Source organism: Bos javanicus, chromosome 24 (assembly GCF_032452875.1).
Source record: "Bos javanicus breed banteng chromosome 24, ARS-OSU_banteng_1.0, whole genome shotgun sequence".
Classification (NCBI taxonomy): Eukaryota; Metazoa; Chordata; class Mammalia; order Artiodactyla; family Bovidae; genus Bos; species Bos javanicus.
Window position 1 is genome coordinate 50,150,350 of NC_083891.1, and position 18,670 is coordinate 50,169,019.

General features: G+C 49.8%; 1 protein-coding gene across 4 annotated transcripts in view; it reads left to right on the forward strand.

The window, feature by feature from the left end:
• Window positions 1-18,670, forward strand: part of MAPK4 (mitogen-activated protein kinase 4) — a 172,899-nt gene that overhangs the window by 90,718 nt on the left and 63,511 nt on the right. The window lies entirely within an intron of this gene.

Consider the following 18,670-nt stretch of genomic DNA (forward strand, 5'->3'; position numbering starts at 1 on the left):
TCCCAGATAAATCAGGCAGGACAGTTCGTAGGAAGTCCCTGCTATTTGGCATGTCTGCTTCTGAAGAAGGAAAGTAGACAAGTGAGCCGGAGGAGGGAGTCTTGGTAAACAACCCGAATTTAGCATCCTGAGTTTGTCAGTGTGATGATCTATAAGTTAGGAGAAGGAAAAAAACGAACACCTAAGGGATTGGCTTGCAGTCGCTGTCTGGGTTTATTTTTGCTTGAGCTGGTCTGTTCCTACCATGCCGATGATGCCCAAAAGCAGTTACTAGGAATCAGCCAGCAAAAGCCCTTCTCTGGTCCCAGCTTCTTTCAGCTCCACCGGACTCTCTGCAACACTCCCGATAAATCAACTATCTGCCTTCATACTTCCGATCAGCTCCCACCAGACCTCACTGTCCCTCACACCTTGGTGGGTGCTGTCCCAGCGCAGTCTGTAGGCCCAGACTGATCTTCAGAGCTCACTGTTCAGCCACCCCCTTGTTCCCCATGAATATCCTACTGTTGTCCAGAGAGCCGACCAGGCTTCCACCAGTACACCGCCCCTCCAGGCAAGGCGCCGTTATGAATCACTTCCCCAAGTGCCCCTTCCAAACAGTTTCCACTCTCAAGTCCCTAGCTCTGTTACCACCCATCTCTTCATCTATTCATCAAAAAAAAATTTTTTTTTGAAAAAAAGGAATAAAATTTAATGCAACAGTGGAGGAAAACTTTTTGAAATAATGCATGTTAAATAATTTTTGTAAAAGCTGATCTGATATTTTCACTTTTACTTATTTTCGCTTCTATTGTATTTGACAACATATATGGCTTTCATACTTTTTTCATGAGATCTTTTGATGTAAGATAAATAATAACCTTAAATATTTTTTAATGAAATGAGACAAGACACTTAAAATAATGAGAATACCAAAAGGTTTAGTCCAAAGACGGTATGGCTTCTTCTGGTTTAAATTCATGTAATTGAAAAGGAGAGAGGAGGGATGTGTGCCAGGAGGGACTGACAACAGGTGTCAAAATTCCTCACAGGGGGGGAAAAAATGTCTTGGTTGGGAATATGCCAAGATGAAACATTAGGTGTAAGTTGAGATCTTGAAGAGATGTCCCAGTAAATGGCAGGACTTAACAAGATAATTAAACTTTCAGTATAAGAAATAACATGACTTGAAAGGATGGAGTCAAGACCAGAGGGAAGATGGAAAGCCAAGAGAGGAAGATTACAAACCAGTCAGCCTGCTGAAAATGGTGGGGTATGAAGTTCCCAAGGACCAAAGACGCTGACGTGTGGGGAGAGAGAGGCTGTGGTGATGGCTCCAACCCCTACGAGTGACTCAGCAGTATCGCCTTGCTTCCATGGCTGCCAGGCTTTCCTCCACAGGCATTTCCCACCACGATCTCCTTCCTCACATCCCCTCAATCTGTCTCTCTGCAGTCAGCAGTGGCCCTCACCCTGGGATTGCTCCACAATCCCTAAACTCCAGCTCCTAACCACTGTGCCTTCCAGGAGGCCAGTGTTCCTATCTGGGGTATGATTGGCTGCAGCAAGGACTGTCTGATTATCATTCCATTTAGGCTGCCACAGATCAGCTTTTTCACTCTCAGCCTTAAATGTTTCTCCCCTGACTCAGACAATTGGCCCACTGTGGGGATCGGACCCCTGCTTCAGTTCCCCACCCACTGACGCAGGTCTAGTCCTACTAACACTCCTGTTTTTCCCCCTAGTTCCTTCCTCCTACCGAGTTTTGCGTGGTTCTATAGTGGGCTGCCGTCCATTGGGTTGCACAGAGTTGGACACGACTGAAGCGACTTAGCAGCAGCATATATTCTTTTCCACTGGTCAGGTACTCCTGGCCACTCTTAGCTGGTGCTCTGCATGCACTTCTGTGTCTGAAGGTGTATTCCTGATGTATCCGTGGGGAGAGATATTCTCCATGTCTGCCTACTCCTCCACCATTTTGTTCTCCCTTTGCTTTTTTTTTTTTTTTTATCAACTTATTATAAAAGGTCATATAAACATTTCTTACACTGTCCTTTTTTATTGGAAAAAGTGTTTTGGACCATTAAGTTTTATTTGGCATCTTTAATTTTGCTATTGTTACACAAAAAGTCCAAATTTTGAACATCTAAGTTTTAACCTCCTGTTTTCCTGATGAGAGAATACACTTTCTATATCCAAACTGTCACTCTGGGTCAACCTGTCCTTGGAGATTTGACTCATATCTTTTGTCCTATGTGTTGTGAGAGACTCAGTCCTTCCAAATGTCTTAGGGATTGAGGGGACAGGCACCTCCATGTCTCCTGACCCTTCTTGGCTTTTCGTGCCTGCTTCAGCTGGTGAGCCCAGCTCACTGCCTCCCCACCTTTGTGTGCTGTACTCTGCACAGGTCACAACCCGGGTCCTCCTCCTCCACATTCCAAACCTGTGTATGGCGGGCCTTCCCTCAAGTTCAGGTTGATGGAGTTGCTTCATTAAAAGAAGTTAGAATTATAGCATCCTTAAAATTAAATACATAATATTGCAGTATTCATCAAATTTTTATTGAGCACCTACTACATATCAGAAACTGTACACGATCGGGGATATAAGGATTAACCAGCCACCGTACTCTTGCTCTCGGGACATCCGGAATTGGAAAGGATGACCCGCAGGGAGGTGCAGCCCCGTGAGATGACGCCTTGGATGTAGGCATTGTGCGCCACCGTCCTGGAGAAGGGAGAGCTTACTCTGAGGACGGCAGGGCTGACATTTGGTGCCACTGCTCCAAGGACCCTAAGAGGGCAGGATCACTGACATCAGGCTGTGTGTACTGGGAAAATGGCAAGTCGGAAAATGGCAAGTCAGGGACTATTGCCCTAGTCTGTGTGTTGTGGGGTGCAGTTTGGGGAGTGGCTGGACGTGAGGCAGGAAAATAGATCAGGTCCAATGTGGGGGCTGTGGGAGAAGCTTGAGTTTCAATCTCTGAACAGTGGGGAGCTATTGAAAATCTTTTATAAAACAGGAGAATGAAATGATCAGATGCATTTCAGAGATCACTGGAAGAAGAAAGGAAGATGGATTGGAGAGGATGCAGGAAGGTGGTGGGGAGAGCATTTGGAGGCTATTGAGGCTTCATTCATTCATTCGTTCACTCTAATCCTGCTCATGGAAGCAGCCACAGTGCTACAGTGCTCTCAGCTGCAGGGAAGCCAATGTGAATGGTTCTCACGCCTTGCTGCTACAGTGGGGTGAAAGCTAGAGGTGGTCCGATGCAGGCTCTGGACCTGTCGGGATATCCAGGACCTAAGCTGAGGCTGTGTGGCTGAAAAAAAGGGGACAAGTGGCAATATTTCCAAGAAAAAGTCTTATCTTCCCCACATCACCACCTCCCCCATGTTCTCTCCGGTCACAGCCCTCACCAGCTTCCCTGGGAGGTCATCCCACTGGAGACCGCGGCAGGGAGTGGGAAGAGAAAGGCAAGTCCAGGCTCAGAAAACACCCTGAGCATAGGCACAGGGGGTGGGAGGGCTCTGAGATTTTTCCAGGCCTTCGTCCCAGTCGCCTTTTCTGACAACCCAAAAGAAATCAGAGCCTCTTTGGAGCCTGTGGGCGTGGGGTAGAAGCCGACAGCCCATTCCTGTCTGCAGTTGTGTTGAAGAGCAATGGAACAGATCGATCCAAGGGTCAAAGAGACGATGATCAAAGTCAGTGTTTGGTTTGCTTTTTGCTTTATTTCAAAGAAAAGCTCACCTTAATCATATAAAATTGAACAAAGGGATATGAGTGGACCATGGGTCCCGGGCTCTCCACCTCATTCCGGTTGGTCAGGACTCTTGCACCCTGACTCTTGCTCCTGATGGAGCCCCTTGGCTCCACCCTGACAAAACCCACCCCCCTGTCCTCTCCAGACTTCCTGGGGCCCTGCCTCGTGGGCACAGGCGCTACTTCCCAAGACTCTCTAGCCACCCACACTTGGGATCCTAATTTGCAGTTTGGGTGGTTAAAACAGATTCTAAACCAAAAACAAGTCATACTGTTGCTCGAAAAAAGAAAATGGTTTTGTCATTGGTAATATAAAGTCTTACTCTAACAGCAAACTTCTTCCCACCTAGAAGGTTCTCACTGATGGTAGGGGTTGCTCCCACCACCCTCAGTGAGTAGGGGCGTCAGTCCTCTGTATCTGTAGGTTCCACATCTGCAGATTGAAACAGCTGCAGGTCAAAACTGCTTGAAAAAAATTTCCAGAAATTTTCAAAAAGCAAAACTTGAATTTGTCATGCTCCAGCACCTAGTAATGTAGCAATTTTTACTGTATTAGTGCTAAGTTGCTCAGGCATGTCTGAGTCTATGCAACCCTATGGACAATAGCCTGCCAGGCTCCTCTGTCCATGGGATTCTCCAGGCAAGAATCCCCTCCTCCAGGGAATCTTCCCAACCCAGGGATCAAACCTGCGTCTCTTATATCTCCGAGCATTGGCAGGCAGGTTCTTTACCACTAGCGCCACCTGGGAAGCCCTTATCGTATTAGGGATTATACATAGTCTCCAGATTTGAAGTATATGGGAGGATGTGTGCAGGTAATTTGTGGATACTGTGCTATTCTATATAAGGCACTTGAGCTCCCTTAGATTTTGGTATCCATAGGACTTCCTGGACCACAGACTCTGGGGGATGATGGTCATCTCTCTCTGCTTACTCCAAGTGAGAGGTGACCAGTGCTGGAGAGGACAGCTCCTTCCAGCCCACCCCTTCCTAAAGCTGTTCTGGAAGGCAGCTCTGTCTATGATGCACACCAGTCAACTGCCTCACCTACCCCTTTGAGCCCCAGTTTGCTCTGGCCTCAAAACATTGATAGGTATTGAGGGCAACATCTACCCAGTAGCCTTCCTCCCAAGATGTGGCTTGGAGACTGGATCTGCCTTTAAGCCTCGGAGTGGCTGGGTGCTTCCCCAGGCAGCTCCCTGCCCACACCCTTGCCTTTTCTCTTGTTCCCTGCACTGGAAAACTCCAGCATGACAGGGACACAGAGCCTGGTTTGTGCTCGTGCTCAGAATCATTAAATCCTGAGGTTGGTGCATCTGGAGCCTGTAGAGAAAGGGTGGGGTGAAGGAACGCTTCCCTGCGTCCCTGCTCTGCCCAGGCACTCACGCCTCCTTGGCCCAGCTGCCAGCCTGATCCAAGTTTCCAGCTAACGATGCCCAGCAGGTTAAAAAAAAATCCAGTCCCTGCCCAGGACTCCCTGTACCTGTGAGAGGTGTGGAATTGGTGGCCGCAGCGCGATTATGTCGATATTGTGTTGGTCATGCTGCTGACCTTCTCGAGGTTCCAGCACTTTCTGCAGTGAGGACTTTTAACGATCTGTCTAAGGCTCCCGGGCAGCGAGGACTGTCTGGGTGCCAAGTGCTCGCAACTGCCCAGTGACTCAATTAGGAGGCAGAAGTGGCGCCTGGGGGTAAGGTGGGGCGGGGGTCCCTCTTTCTTCCCTTACCCCTCCTTCTCTCTCTCCTCACTTCTCCTCCCAGGTCTCCTCTTCCACCTTGTTCCTCCTCTTCAGCCCTGCTCAGAGGAGCTGGGCCAGCTTGGGCCCCCACCTTGCCTCTATTCAGGATTCTGAATGCCCACTGTCTCACTGGTACCTTGAGGCTTAAGACCACGCACATCCCTGCGTTTCCTTCATGGTCTTGGTTTCATGTGAACAGACAGAGGGGGCTCTTGCTCCTGGCCTATGAGAGCTTAGCTCTCCCCAGTCCAAAATGGACTTGGAGCCTTCCCGACGCCACGGATACTGGCTCTGTCCCTCCAGGGTCCCTGCGGCACCGTGCTGGGCACCAGCCCTGCGCATCCTCGGTGGGGACAGGGACCAAGTCCCCATCCCCTCCTCCTGCTTCCTCCCCCAGCCCGGCCTGGCTCCCAGCGCTGCTGTCGGTGAGGGGAGAGGATTCCAGTCTGGAAGGCTGACAGCTGCTGCCACGCGGTCCATATGCGACGCTTTTCCCATTGCTGAATAATTACTTAATGATTTGCGGAGGCGGGGCTGCTCCTTCCCAGCCCGCCAGGCCTGGCCGCGTGCTGCTCTCTGGCAGCCTGGTCAGGACGCCATTCCTCTTTGATGGAGGCTGTCCTGGCCATTTGCATGGTGGTCCTGGGGCCCAAGAAACCACTGGAGGTGCCTGTGCCCCAAACTGGCAGCCTGGGGCACCCTACAAAGCCTGGTTCTCGCCTCTCTGAGAGACCTGAAGACTCATTTCCTTTTTCTGGGTCCCAGTATCCTCATCTGGCAAAGTGAAAGTGTCAGTTGCTCTTTTGTGACCCCATGAACTGTAACCCTGTAACCCACCAGGCTCCTCTGTCCATGGGATTCCCCAGGCAAGAATACTGGAGTGGGTTGTCATTTCCTCCTCCAGGGCATCTTCCCGACCTAAGGATCGAACCCAGGGCTCCCGCTCTACAGGCAGATTCTTTGCTGGCTAAGCCACCTGGCAAGGCTGAGGGCAATTAGTGTGAGCTGAACTGGCAGTGTTCTGACACCCAGGATGGACACCTTTCTCCAAATGAAATTGAAACCAGCTAAGAACACATGTGCCAGCTGGAAAACCCAGTATCACCATCTGGGCTCTTGTTCTTTGCCTCGTTTATCTTAAGAACCCCAGGGTGGGAGAGGGGCAGTTGTGAGGGCATGGCGGGTGGTCCCCTGCCCATCTCCCTGCTTCCTCTTGCTCTCTTGCTTCCATCGCTTTTTCCCCAGTCTTCCTCCACTCCCTTCCCAGGCAGTGGAACCGTTCTTCTCCAGGGAGTTCTCATAATCGAAAGGCTGATCACTTCCTTCCCTCCTGCTTCCTTGTCCAGTAGGTTTTAATGACCTTGACCATCAAACATAAGAGGGCTATTTGTATATAGAATCTCTCACAGGCTTGCAGGGCCTCATTGTTTCTAAGAGGCCAGTGACACTTGCTGGTATGTCTTCTGCTAGAGCGATGAGGAAAATGAAAAAGCAAGCACCCATCAGCACGTTTCCCTTCCAGTGGGTCACGTTCCTACAGTGTGATCTCTGTGGCATGAGATTCTGAGTCTTGGAGTCTCATAACCTTTCAGTGAAGGAGGTATTCACAGGGAGAGTTGAGGAGAGGGCGATGGACACTTGGAGGTCACTGAGAGCAGGTGGCCTCACCGTGATGGGCCAGGTTAGCCCCCTGGTATTAAGAAGCAGAGACATCACTTTGCTGACAAAAGGTCCATCTAGTCAAAGCTATGGTTTTTCCAGTAGTCATGTATGGATGTGAGAGTTGGACTATAAGGAAAGCTGAGCACCGAAGAATTCATGCTTTTGAACTGTGGTGCTGGAGAAGATTCTTGAGAGTCCCTTGGACTGCAAGGAGATCCAACCAGTCAATCCTATAGGAAATCAGTCCTGAATATTCATTGGAAGAACTGATGCTGAAGCTGAAGCTCCAATTATTTGGCCACCTGATGCAAAGAGCCAACTCATTGAAAATGACCCTGATGCTGGGAAAGATTGAAGGCAGGAAGAGAAGGGGATGACAGAGGATGAGTTGGTGGGATGGCATCACCAATTCAATGGACATGAGTTTGAGCAAGCTCTGGCAGATGCTTAAGGACAGGGAGGCCTTGGTGTGCTGCAGTCCATGGGGTCGCAAAGAACTGAACATGACTGAGCGACTAAACTGAACTGTCTTAGTCTGTTTGGGCTCCTACAACAAAGTACCATAGACTGAGTAGCTTATAAATACCTGAGGTTTGTTTCTTGTGATCTGGAGGTGGGGAAGTTTGGTTTTTCCCATTTCCTGGAGAGCACCCAGGCAGTGAGAAGACTTGAACCCAGGCCTCCCGGCTCCCAGCCCACAGCTCTCCTCCTCAGCTGTGACAGTGCCATGTGGGCCAGCGGTTGCTGCTGTCATCTGAGCTGTCAGAATACCAGCTCTTCTGTCACTTGGGAAAGGGGGATGCAATCACCAGGAGAGAGAACACTCTTTCTGCTCTACGAATGATTTCTTTGTACCTTTGAGCGCAACCCCTGGAAATGATTAGCCTCTGTGGGAATAGTAGGGGGTAGCCTGTGGCATGTCCACAGGACAGTGGGCCAGGTGCCTGGGTGGGAAGCAGACCCATGAAAGGAAGTCAAGAATTCAGTGAAGTTTATTAAAGGGACTGTACTGCACACAGGATTCGAATCATGGAAAAAACTTGTGAAATTCTTGCATCTGGGTGGCATCTCTCATGAGGAGGAAAGAAGTGAGTATCACAAATATGAATTTGTAAATGATACTCTGGACCATAGGGCTTCTCAGAATCCATTTGTTCTGCCCTGTGTGGTGCTTAGTTGCTGTCGTGTCCAACTCTTTGCGACCCCATGAACTGTAGCCTGCCTGGTTCTTCTGTCCATGGGAATTCTCCAGGCAGGAATACTGGAGAAGGTTGCCATGCCGTCTTCCAGGGGATCTTCCGAACCCAGGGATCAAACCCAGGTGCTCCTGCATTGCAGGAGGATTCTTGACCATCTGAACCCCAGAGAAACCCAAGAATACTGGAGTGGGTAGCCTATCCCTTCTCTGGGGGATCTTCCCGACCCAGGAATCAAACCAGGATCTCCTGCATTGCAGGCAGATTGTTCTGCCCAAATATTATTTATTATTAAGTAAGTTAAGAATTAGGCATCGGGGCCAGAGTGATGCACACGGGCCACTGCCTCTCCAGGCTTCCAATCAAACACTGAAGACAAGAGATTAAAGCTCAGACTAAAAGGGAGAAAGTAGTATGAGAGGGGAGAACACAGCCTGACAGATAAGCTAGTCTGGAGAGGGAACAAAGCATCAGGGAAGGCTTCCTGGACGAAGAGGCATTTAAGCTTAGACCCAGAGGAGAAGTAAGAATTAGCCAGAGGAAGAGAGGAAATGGCATGCATGGAGGCCTAGAGGCAGGAGAGAAGATGACGTATTCAGTGGATGGCCGGTGAGTGGGCTCAAGGAAGCTATGAGGCAGAGGCTGAGACCGTTAGAAGTGATGCCAGTTTCCAAGGTGATCTAAAGGAGCAAGGCCTCTCCTCCAAGGAAGTGGGGAGACTAAAGAAACAAAAGTGAGTCCTCAAATGTGAGAGGGATGGCGGTGGGAGCTTCATGGCAGGAGCCCCCATAGGAGATGACAGAATGCACTAGGGTTGCAACCAAGCCTGGATCAGGAAGTGCGGTCAACCTCATCTAGTGTGTGATCTTGAGCAAGTCAGTTCACTTCTCTCGACACGGAAGGGAGGGGAGGGGACAGGTGCCTGCCCTGCACAAATCACTGGTGCCGTGTTTATTCACATTGAGAATAATTATGCCTTCCCCGCCATGTGCCATGGAGCCTCAAACATTGTTGACCGTGTGTGATGGTGCCCAGCACATAGTAGGCCCTCAATAAACACCAGCAAGTCAGACTGCGTGCCTGGGGAACACGGTGGGGGTTGATCCCAGTGGGGGCAGGAGCTCAGAGAGAGCCTGCCCGTCCACGCAGAGAGGCTCTGCCCTGAGCACCAGCTGTGGGCCGTCGACAGGGCCTCTCAGAATGCTGATGGAGAAGGGTTCTCATCTTCCTGGCTCGTCAGGAAAGAGGGGTGATCACTGGTTATCAGCATCTGCTGTGGGTGCAAAAGTGGGTTGATAGTAGTACACGTGACGCAAGTTGCCATTTCTGATCTAAAGGCAAGATAACTTAACGCTGTATCCTTTAGCTACAAACCAGGGATCTTTCAGCATCCTTGCCATCCACTGGCCCTACAGGGAGGGAGGAAGTGGCTCCCTGTATGGGCCCCAGCGTTTGGCAGGAACAGTCAGAACTGAACACTGAACTCCTCCAGGGACCACGATGGCTCATGAAGTCTGGGCTCAGAGAGAGTAGTCCCAGAATTCAGGAAGGCACAGTGGCCCGTGGGCACCATGCAGTGGGTGCTGGTGTGAGTGTGGGAGAAATGAAAGAGCCAGGCTCTGCTTTGGAGAGGCTGAGACCCTGGCTGGGATCTCTGCCCTTTAGAACACAGTCCAAACAAAGCAAGCCCCAAAGGGCTCACCTTATTTAGCCACTGAAGTCAGAGCTGTCCTGATTTAGATTTTGAAAGAGGCCAACATCTTCTGCGATCCCAGGTTTTCTTCCTTAGGAAAAAAAAATGAGAAGTTTTTCCTTTGCGTTGATAAAGGTCAAATGGAGGAGTTGTGTCAAATCAGAAGGATTTCAGTGCTGGCACACACACATAGCCTCACACACTTGTGATCTGAAAGTCACACTCACAGCCTCGAGCCTGGGCAGGTGCAGCTCCTGCCCCCATGCTGTTCCCGTGGCGACCAGCACCCACTCCCCACCACTCGAGGACCCAGACTGCCCGCCCCCAGCTCTGCACCGATGTGGGCTTTGGAGCTCCAATGAGGTCGCTGGAATTTCTCTCCGAGCTATTTCAGTATTGTTGGGAGGCTTGGGAAGCCTTTGTTCTCCCTGGCTGGTTACGTAATTTTCAAGAGAAAAGGCAGAGGAGAGACTGAACTGAATGCTTCCAGAGTCTGCTTCTGGGGGAGGCGATAACCCCAGAATTTGATGTCCCCTCCGCTCCTTTTATCCTTCCAGCCCCTCTGGAGCTCTCCTCCCGTCCCCCCTCAAGGAGATGATGATAAAACAGGTTCCCCTCCTGTTTCTTACACTTGGCATCCCCACTGGCATGTTCTGGAGGAAGCTGTAAACGGGAAACCAGCCAGGGCTGGTGGCATCACTGCCTCGCGGGGATGTGAAGGTGTTTGCACATCTCAGGGGAAGATGCTCACTAGGGCCTGGCCTGGGGACCAGGCCTGTCAGTGGCTCCCCGCTTGGGACATACGTGTATTTTAGGCCAAGCAATGCTTTGGGCCTGGGGTTGGTGGCTGAACTGCTGGCTGGTGTGTGAAGGGGTATCTGAAGACCTTGGCTGGAGTGGTCCTGGGGGTGAGAGAGGCTTGGGGCGTAGGACCTGCAGCCTGAGTCGGCATCATGGGTGTCGACCCTGGGGAGAGCCAGCTGCCCCTGCATGTGGGTTCCCACAAACAGAAAGGGCTTCCGGGCTCCTTTCTACCCGTGAACGCCCCCCAGCCTGTTCACCTCCTGGGTCGAGGGAGTGGTACTTCAAGAGTCAAAAGACCAGGAAGAGTTGTTCCCCTTGATTCCTGGGTGCCCCATGGCAGCTGCCTAGTGCAAGACGCACAGAGGCTCGGTGCTAAAAACCAGAGAGAACCCAGTGATCACTGCCTCGGGATCAGCAGCCCTTTCCTTGGTGAGGCCACGTGTCACCTCTCTTCTGAGGTCTGGGTGGCATCCTTGCTTGAGCCCCGCCTTTATCCCCAGCTCACCGCCTGTGTATGTGTGTGTGTGTTAGTCACTCAGTCATGTCTGACTCTTTGTGACCCCATGGATTGTGGCTCGCCCTAACCCTAACCAGCTTCCTCTACCCACTCCTCCCTGGAGGGATTCAAAAAGCTTTCTAATCTGGGCTCAGGGGCAGTTGTCTTTCCACATGGGTTATACTTTGTCATAACCTAATCTTACTGCAAGCAGGTAGCCATCCCTATGTCAACTGGCATTTATTTATAGAATCCTTACTGTGTGTCAGACACTGGACTCACCCATGGGGTTATGTCAGTGAATAAAGAAAGGTAAGGTTCCCCAGCAACCCTGACTCCCCAGGGTCCTGTCTGGCTCTGGAATCTGATGGGATCTAAGCCAGCTCTGACCCAGGAACCCCTGCCCGGTAGACGCAAGGTCTCAGGCCAAGTCTGCCCCTTTTCCGTCTTGGCCATGTCAAAAATTGAGACCTCCAGCTCCCTCCCCTCCGTTAGTCACCTATTGCCTACAATAAACATCCCCACATTTAACGAACTTAAGCAGCACTTGACATCACACAGTTTCTCTGGGTCAGAAATCTGGGCCCAGCTTTTAGCTGGTGCCTGTGGGCTGGAAGCCACAGTCTTCCTGTATCCCGATCTCAGAAGTAACATCCCGTTACTCCCACCATATTCCGTAGAAGTGAGTCAGGGGGCGTCCCTGTTGGCCCAGTGGTTAAGACTCCATGCTAACACTGCAGAGTGATGCGGGTTCAGTCCCTGGTTGGGGAACAAAGATCCCACATGCCTTGTTGTGGCCAAAAAATAATTTTTTTTTTAAAGTGAGCCACTAAGTTCATACACACTTAGGAGAGGGGATTCCACAGCACCTGAAGCCAGGAGGTGGGGACCTTCCCCTGCTCCAGGAGGCTTCTCTGACTGACCCGCCTGGTCCTAACTCCTACTCCCCTTGTAGAAGCATGAAGCAGGCCCCCGAATATTTTTGCACCGTTTCTGTAATTGTTATGTGGGCCTGCTCTCCCTGTAGGAATATAAGCTCCTTGAGGTCAGGAGCCATGTGTTCCACATCTCTTTATTTCCCACTTAGACCAACCATATACTTTCTATCAGGTATTTCAGGTTAAAAACAAGCCAGTAAAAAATGCCTTAAACAAAAATAGAACTTGACCGTCTCACTTGGCAGGAAAGCTGGAGGCAAGCATTTCCAGTCTTAGCTTAGCTACTCAGCGACGTCTGCAAGGCCCCATGCTTGTCTGCCAACTCCAGTGTGCTGGCTTTGTCCCCACATGGTCTCAAGATAGCTGCTGTGGCACCGACACCACAACTGCATCCTACAACTGCATCTAAGGACAGGGAGTAAGGAAAGAACTTTTTCAATGAAGTCCCTCCAGTGATCTTTGCTATAAGGCTATTGTCCAGAATTAGATCATATGACACCTCTAAACCACCCACTGTCAAATGGGAGTTGAATTAGCACGACTGACTTAGACTTATGGCCCTCGGTGGGGATGGGTGTGGGAGATGTCATCACCCTCTGGGATTTTGGCAGTCGGTGGGGATCGTGTGGGAGATGTCATCACCCTCTGGGATTTTGGCAGTGAGGCTGTCACAGGAACCAGGGGTGCTGTTGGCATTTAGTGGGGCAGAGCTAGGGTTGCTAAATTTTCGGTAATACTGTACCATGTTGTTGCGCTAAGTTGCTTCAGTCTTTGTGAGCCTGCCAGGCTCCTCTGTCCATGGGATTTCCCAGGCAAGAATACTGGAGTGGGTTGCCATGTGCTTCTCCAAGGGATCTTCCTGGCCCAGGGGTTGAACCCACATGTCTTATGTCTCCTGCATTGGCAGGCAGGTTCTTTACCACTAAGCACCACCTGGGAGCCCCCCTGAGCTCTGGGAAACAAGTAACTCTACTGTGAAACTGACAATGCTCTCTCTGCTAGAGAGTGCTGCTTTGGACCATTGGTTCTCTACCGGGTATGATTTTGTGCCTCCTCCACTGGTGATGGTTTTCAATGATTAGAGGTATTTTGGTTGCAACCACTAGGGGACACTACTGGTATCTAGTGGGTAGAGGCCAGGGATCCTACAGTGCACAGGCCAGGCCTGCGGCCACGAATGAAAGTGCAAATGTTAGTTGCTCAGTCGTGTCTGACTCTGCGACTGTGGTCTGCCAGGCAAGAATACGGGAGTGGGTTGCCATTCCCTTACTCCAGGGGATCTTCCTGACCCAGGGATTGAACCTGAGTCTCCTGCATTGCAGGCAGATTCTTTACCCTCTGAGCCTTCAGGGATGCCCCAAGAATGACTTAATCATAATTGTGCTGATGTTGAGAAGCTCTGCTGTAGAGCCCCCATCCAACCACGGGTCATCCCTGAGTTGGGCTCAGCCGCTCAGTGGCTGACCCAGACTTGGTCTCTGTTCCTTTGGAGGAAGTGGGAGTAGTTCCTGGGCAGGGGCCAGTGGCAGCTATGGGACCAGCTGGGAGGATGCTCAGCTCAGCTTCCCTCTAGGATGGCCAGTCCCTGCAGCCAGGGGCTCTGGCATCTGAGGTTTACAGTTAGAGAAGAGGTCAGGTACTGGTTGGAAGGCAGGGTTGTGGTTGTTTGAACCTAGCAGAAGTTTTGTTTATTTATTGGTTTGGCTTTGTGTTTGGTTTGGTTTTCTTTCACCCAATCTCATTGCAATGTTTTACTTCTCCATTTTTCTTTTTACCAAGTGGGCTGATTACCTGTGATCTCCATACTAGAGCTGAACATGTGCTGAAAAGGGGCTGCTTTGTGCTTTGAGAACCACAAGTTGTGCCTCCCCCAGACTTGTGCTTCATTAGTCCTGGGATGTCACACTGGGCCTAGATAGTTCTTGGTGGGAATCACTTACTTGGGCTCAGCTAATATGTTTCAGGGACGAAAAGTGTGGACTTTGGCAGCAGACAGACTCATGTTTACGCCCCCAGATTCACCTCTGGCTGCTTGTATGGCTTTGGGAAAGTTGTTTCCCTCGCGGGCTTCGTGGGAGAATGATATCAATCCCAAGGGGCTCTTGTGAGACCCAACCAACTAATGTCAGCCCCTTGGCCCAGCGTGAACCCTCCCTGTGTGTAGGTACCCCGTCTTCATCATGTTGTCTTCGCCACTTCCCCAGAAAGCCTCCGTGAAAATGCATGTGGGTTTGGGAGTGAGGCCCATCAACAGCACCATAGAATCATCAAAGGGTTGGTAGGTAGTTTGTTGGAAAGCTGGGTCCTGAGGGCATGCAACCTATAGATGAGCTGAACTAAGCCTGATGGAGTCCGGAGCCCAGGGAACCTCCTATGGAGGGCAGGCTTGGGGCCTAGGGCAGCTCCGAGGGTCAATGAGGTAGGGTAGGAAGGGCCTGGTTATGGCATACTTCAGTGCCTCCTTGGAAACAAGCTAGAAGATGTTCCTACATGATCCAGAGCAGGGGTCAGCAACTTACCCCCTGGCCAAACCCAGCCCCCCACCTATTTTTGTAAATAAAGTGTTCCTGAAATGCAGCCATGACATTCATTTAGGTATTGTCTGTGGCTGCTCTTGTGATACAAAGACAGGGTTGAGTAGTTGTACCAGAGATGGTGCTATAAAGCCCAAGGTATTTATTCTTGACTCTTTATAGAAAAAAAGAGTTGTCAGTCTCTGCTAGGGCACTTCATTCACATAGACTACAGCAATGAGGATCACCAAGCTTTGAGTCAGGCAGACTCGACTGTGATGTGAATGACAGCACCTGGAACTGTGCAGCGGATAGCCTGTTCAATGGTAAACATCAGCCCCGCTGGGGGAGGCTTTCCTGTAAGATTTTAGATGCTCAGGAGTGGGAAGAAAGCAGTGTCTGGGAAATGTCAGCACCTCGCTGGGGGCCATAGTTCCTGCTGAAAGCTGCCAATGTGAGGTTGGGGAGGATCAGAGGAGGTGAGTCTAAATTTAGACTTTCCAAAGCCACTTTGTAAACCAGAGCCCCAGGAGTCCTCGAAAGGGGCAGTTGGCACACACCAGCTCGTCTCTGGTTTGCCTCTACATGTTAAAAGCTGAATGCGTGAGAGGATAATTAATTGGCCTCAAATAAGAGATTGGTGGAAAGTTGGTGAGAAATCGGTGGAGAGGAGAAGCTCCTCTGAACGGAGTTCGGGGGTAGAGATTTCCATTTGTGTGTTTTATTACAACGTTCCCCATGGAATCATGGGAGCCTTGCTGCCCTTGGAAGAATTACATGCATTCTTCTCCCTGAGTGTCATTTGAGCACAATTGGACCATGACCTTTCCGCCTCTCAAGGTGAATGCCAGCTCCCCAGTTCCGAATCACACCTGTGATTCAGAGCAGCTCTGAGCCACCACCTCCAAATTGGGAACAGCTGTGCTTTGCTCTAGAAGCTTCATCACATCAAGAGCTGCCATCCACCCTCTGCCCAGGAGGGCACATCCAGGTGTGGGGTCTGGGACTCCCCAGGCCTGATGGGCCCACGCCAGAAAAGAACCACTAATCTGAGACTTTGTAGGTAATCAGTGTTTCATAATCAGTCCACCTGTGGGGAAAGGCAAAGGGTTTATGGTAGAAATTATAGGGGAATGATATGGGAAAACTTAGAAAATAGGAGGTTTGAGAAGGGATGAATCACAGTAAACTCAAATGGGAACTGAGAAATAGTCAGACGAGGGCTGCCTGGTTTGTGTTGAAATGCTAAGAGAGGCAGCATCTAAGTTCAGAAATATTGGTTTGTCTGAGCAGCTGAGGCTTGTGTGAAGAGTCCTGTTGCAGTGAACACGTTGCATTGGGGCAGCCACGGAAGGGAGGGCAGGCTGGCTGTCTTGGGAAGTTGGCCATTGCGGCTTTGTAGAAGCAACAAATGGACCGAAAGTAACTCCAATCCATTATGTTCTAAGTGCTGCTTTGTGTCCTGGACTTGAAGCTTAAAGTCAAGTTGAGAGATGGACATGTACAAAAAGTTAAATAACAGCCCAGATTAGTATATGGCAAATGTCAAATAAAGTATATACACACGAATGTACAGGAGTTCAGGAAAGATTGGAATGTCACTGAAGACACTTCAGGGAGGAAGTGAGACTTCATCTGGATTCAGAATGATGGACAGGGTTTCAACAAGTGGGCAGGAAGCAGAACATTTCGGGAACAGGGAAGATGCAAGCAAAGAAGCAAGGCAGGAGTTAAAAGAGTGTGTTTAGAGGCTATGAGAACAGTGCAGTAGCTGGAATAGAGCCTTCCCAAGGTGAAGAGGTACCTGCCAATAGTTTGTTGAGCAGACCACTCACACACAAACACACACACACACGACAGCCCCTCTGCCTGTGAGAGGAAGAAGAAAGAGTTTTAAAAATAAATAAAGTCCCTCTTAATTATCCACAGATTATCTGCACTGCAGCTGATCTGGAACAAATCCTGCCTGCAGCTTGCTGGTGATGTCATCTCCCTGTTTAGGTGCTCATTCCCGTCTCTGTTTACTGCCCAGTGGGAGCCAGAAAGGGAAGAAGGCTTCAGCGTCTCCCCTCATAAAGCAAAATATACAATTGCCTCTGTTTGCTTTGCCCTTGGGAACCAGGCCAAGTATATGGGTGGAAAGTGAAAGGAGTTCCAGTTTAGTTTCTATTCCCTGACTTGGGCAGCAGGAATTGGAGGAGGGATGGAATGGGGCCCCAGGTGGTTCTTTTGTTCCCCCGAATTAGGTGACCAAGTGGACTTCACTGCACAGGCCACAGATTGACTCAGTGGGTGGTCTAGCACTGTCTCTAACTGGCTTGGAATCTTCAAAGTGAATGGTGTTTATCAATTCCTCAAGTGTTTATTGACCCTGTCTGTGCTAGAAGCACTAAGCTGGTGTTCTTTGAGCCCCAGTGCCCTTATCTCCAAAGTGGGAACTCGGACTAGAATTGCAGTCTCTCAGTGGAGATGCTCATCAGGATGGTTAGCAAATCCAACTCTGCCCATTAAAGGCCTGTAGTGACTCCTTGTCAGAGTAGCCAAAGAAGGCAGGACCACCCTCAGTTAAGGACCACTGGACTTGTTTGCTACAGTTGCTTCCCAATCTGAAATTCTGATTATTTTGTGGCTGGGCCCAATAAAAACATGTACAGTAGAATTACTGAAGGTTGATGAAACATCAGAATAGCAGGTACATCTTATGCAAGTAAAGGGAATTTTTAAGACTAGCAGCAACAGATAATATCTGTTGAGCAATTATTATGTTTCAGATTCTTGGCAAATTCCTTTCATTAGAAGTCTTTAGAGAGCATTTCGGAGAAGGCAATGGCACCCCACTCCAGTACTCTTGCCTGGAAAATCCCATGGACGGAGGAGCCTGGTAGGCTGCAGTCCATGGGGTCTAAGAGTTGGACACAACTGAGCGACTTCACTTCACTTTTCACTTTCATGCATTGGAGAAGGAAATGGCAACCCACTCCAATGTTCTTGCCTGGAGAATCCCAGGGACAGGGGAGCCTGGTGGGCTGCCGTCTATGGGGTCGCACAGAGTCGGACACGACTGAAGCGACTTAGCAGCAGCAGCAGCAGAGAGCATTTGATTGTTTACCATTTCAGATCACTTGTGTCCTCTAATTTGTCCTCTTAATTTTAGAGCATTGAGTTGACAATTGTCTTGCTTCATTTACCATCTGCAAAGTTCAGATGTGTACGTAGCCCTATAGGGGACCCTACAGTATGAAGAGAATGAAGCAGCAGCCCTGGCTAGATTCACTCTTCTGCACAGGATACAGTATTTGTTCTCTGTATATGTGTAGATTTAACAAACTTAGGAAACCTGTGACTCCCTAAGAAGCTATAATATTGTCTTTTCTTCAGAGATCTGAATTGCTATTTTTGCCATTTTTTTTTTTCCTCCCCAGTGAAGTCCTTTGCCTGCAATTTGAGTCAGGAACCACCAGGGGGCAATCAGGATATGATCTGACTCATTGCTTTCAAGAGTTGCTGCTGCTGCTGCTGCTAAGTTGCTTCAGTCGTGTCCGACTCTGTGTGACCCCATACGGCAGCCCACTAGGCTCCCCCGTCCCTGGGATTCTCCAGGCAAGAACACTGGAGTGTGTTGCCATTTCCTTCTCCGTTGCATGAAAGTGAAAAGTGAAAGTGAAGTCATTCAGTCGTGTCCGACTCTTCTCGACCCCTTAGAGCGAGGTCCCCATTATCAGAAAGAATACAGTTCATCGTGCCAATGCTACTGTCCTGCTAAGAAGCCTATGTCCTGTTTTGCTGTGCAGAAAGTTCCTTGTCTAGGGTGGCAATAAAATTTCCTTATAGTTTGTATGTATGCATTCATGTGCTATTACATGGAAAGAAAGAGATACAAATAATTGAA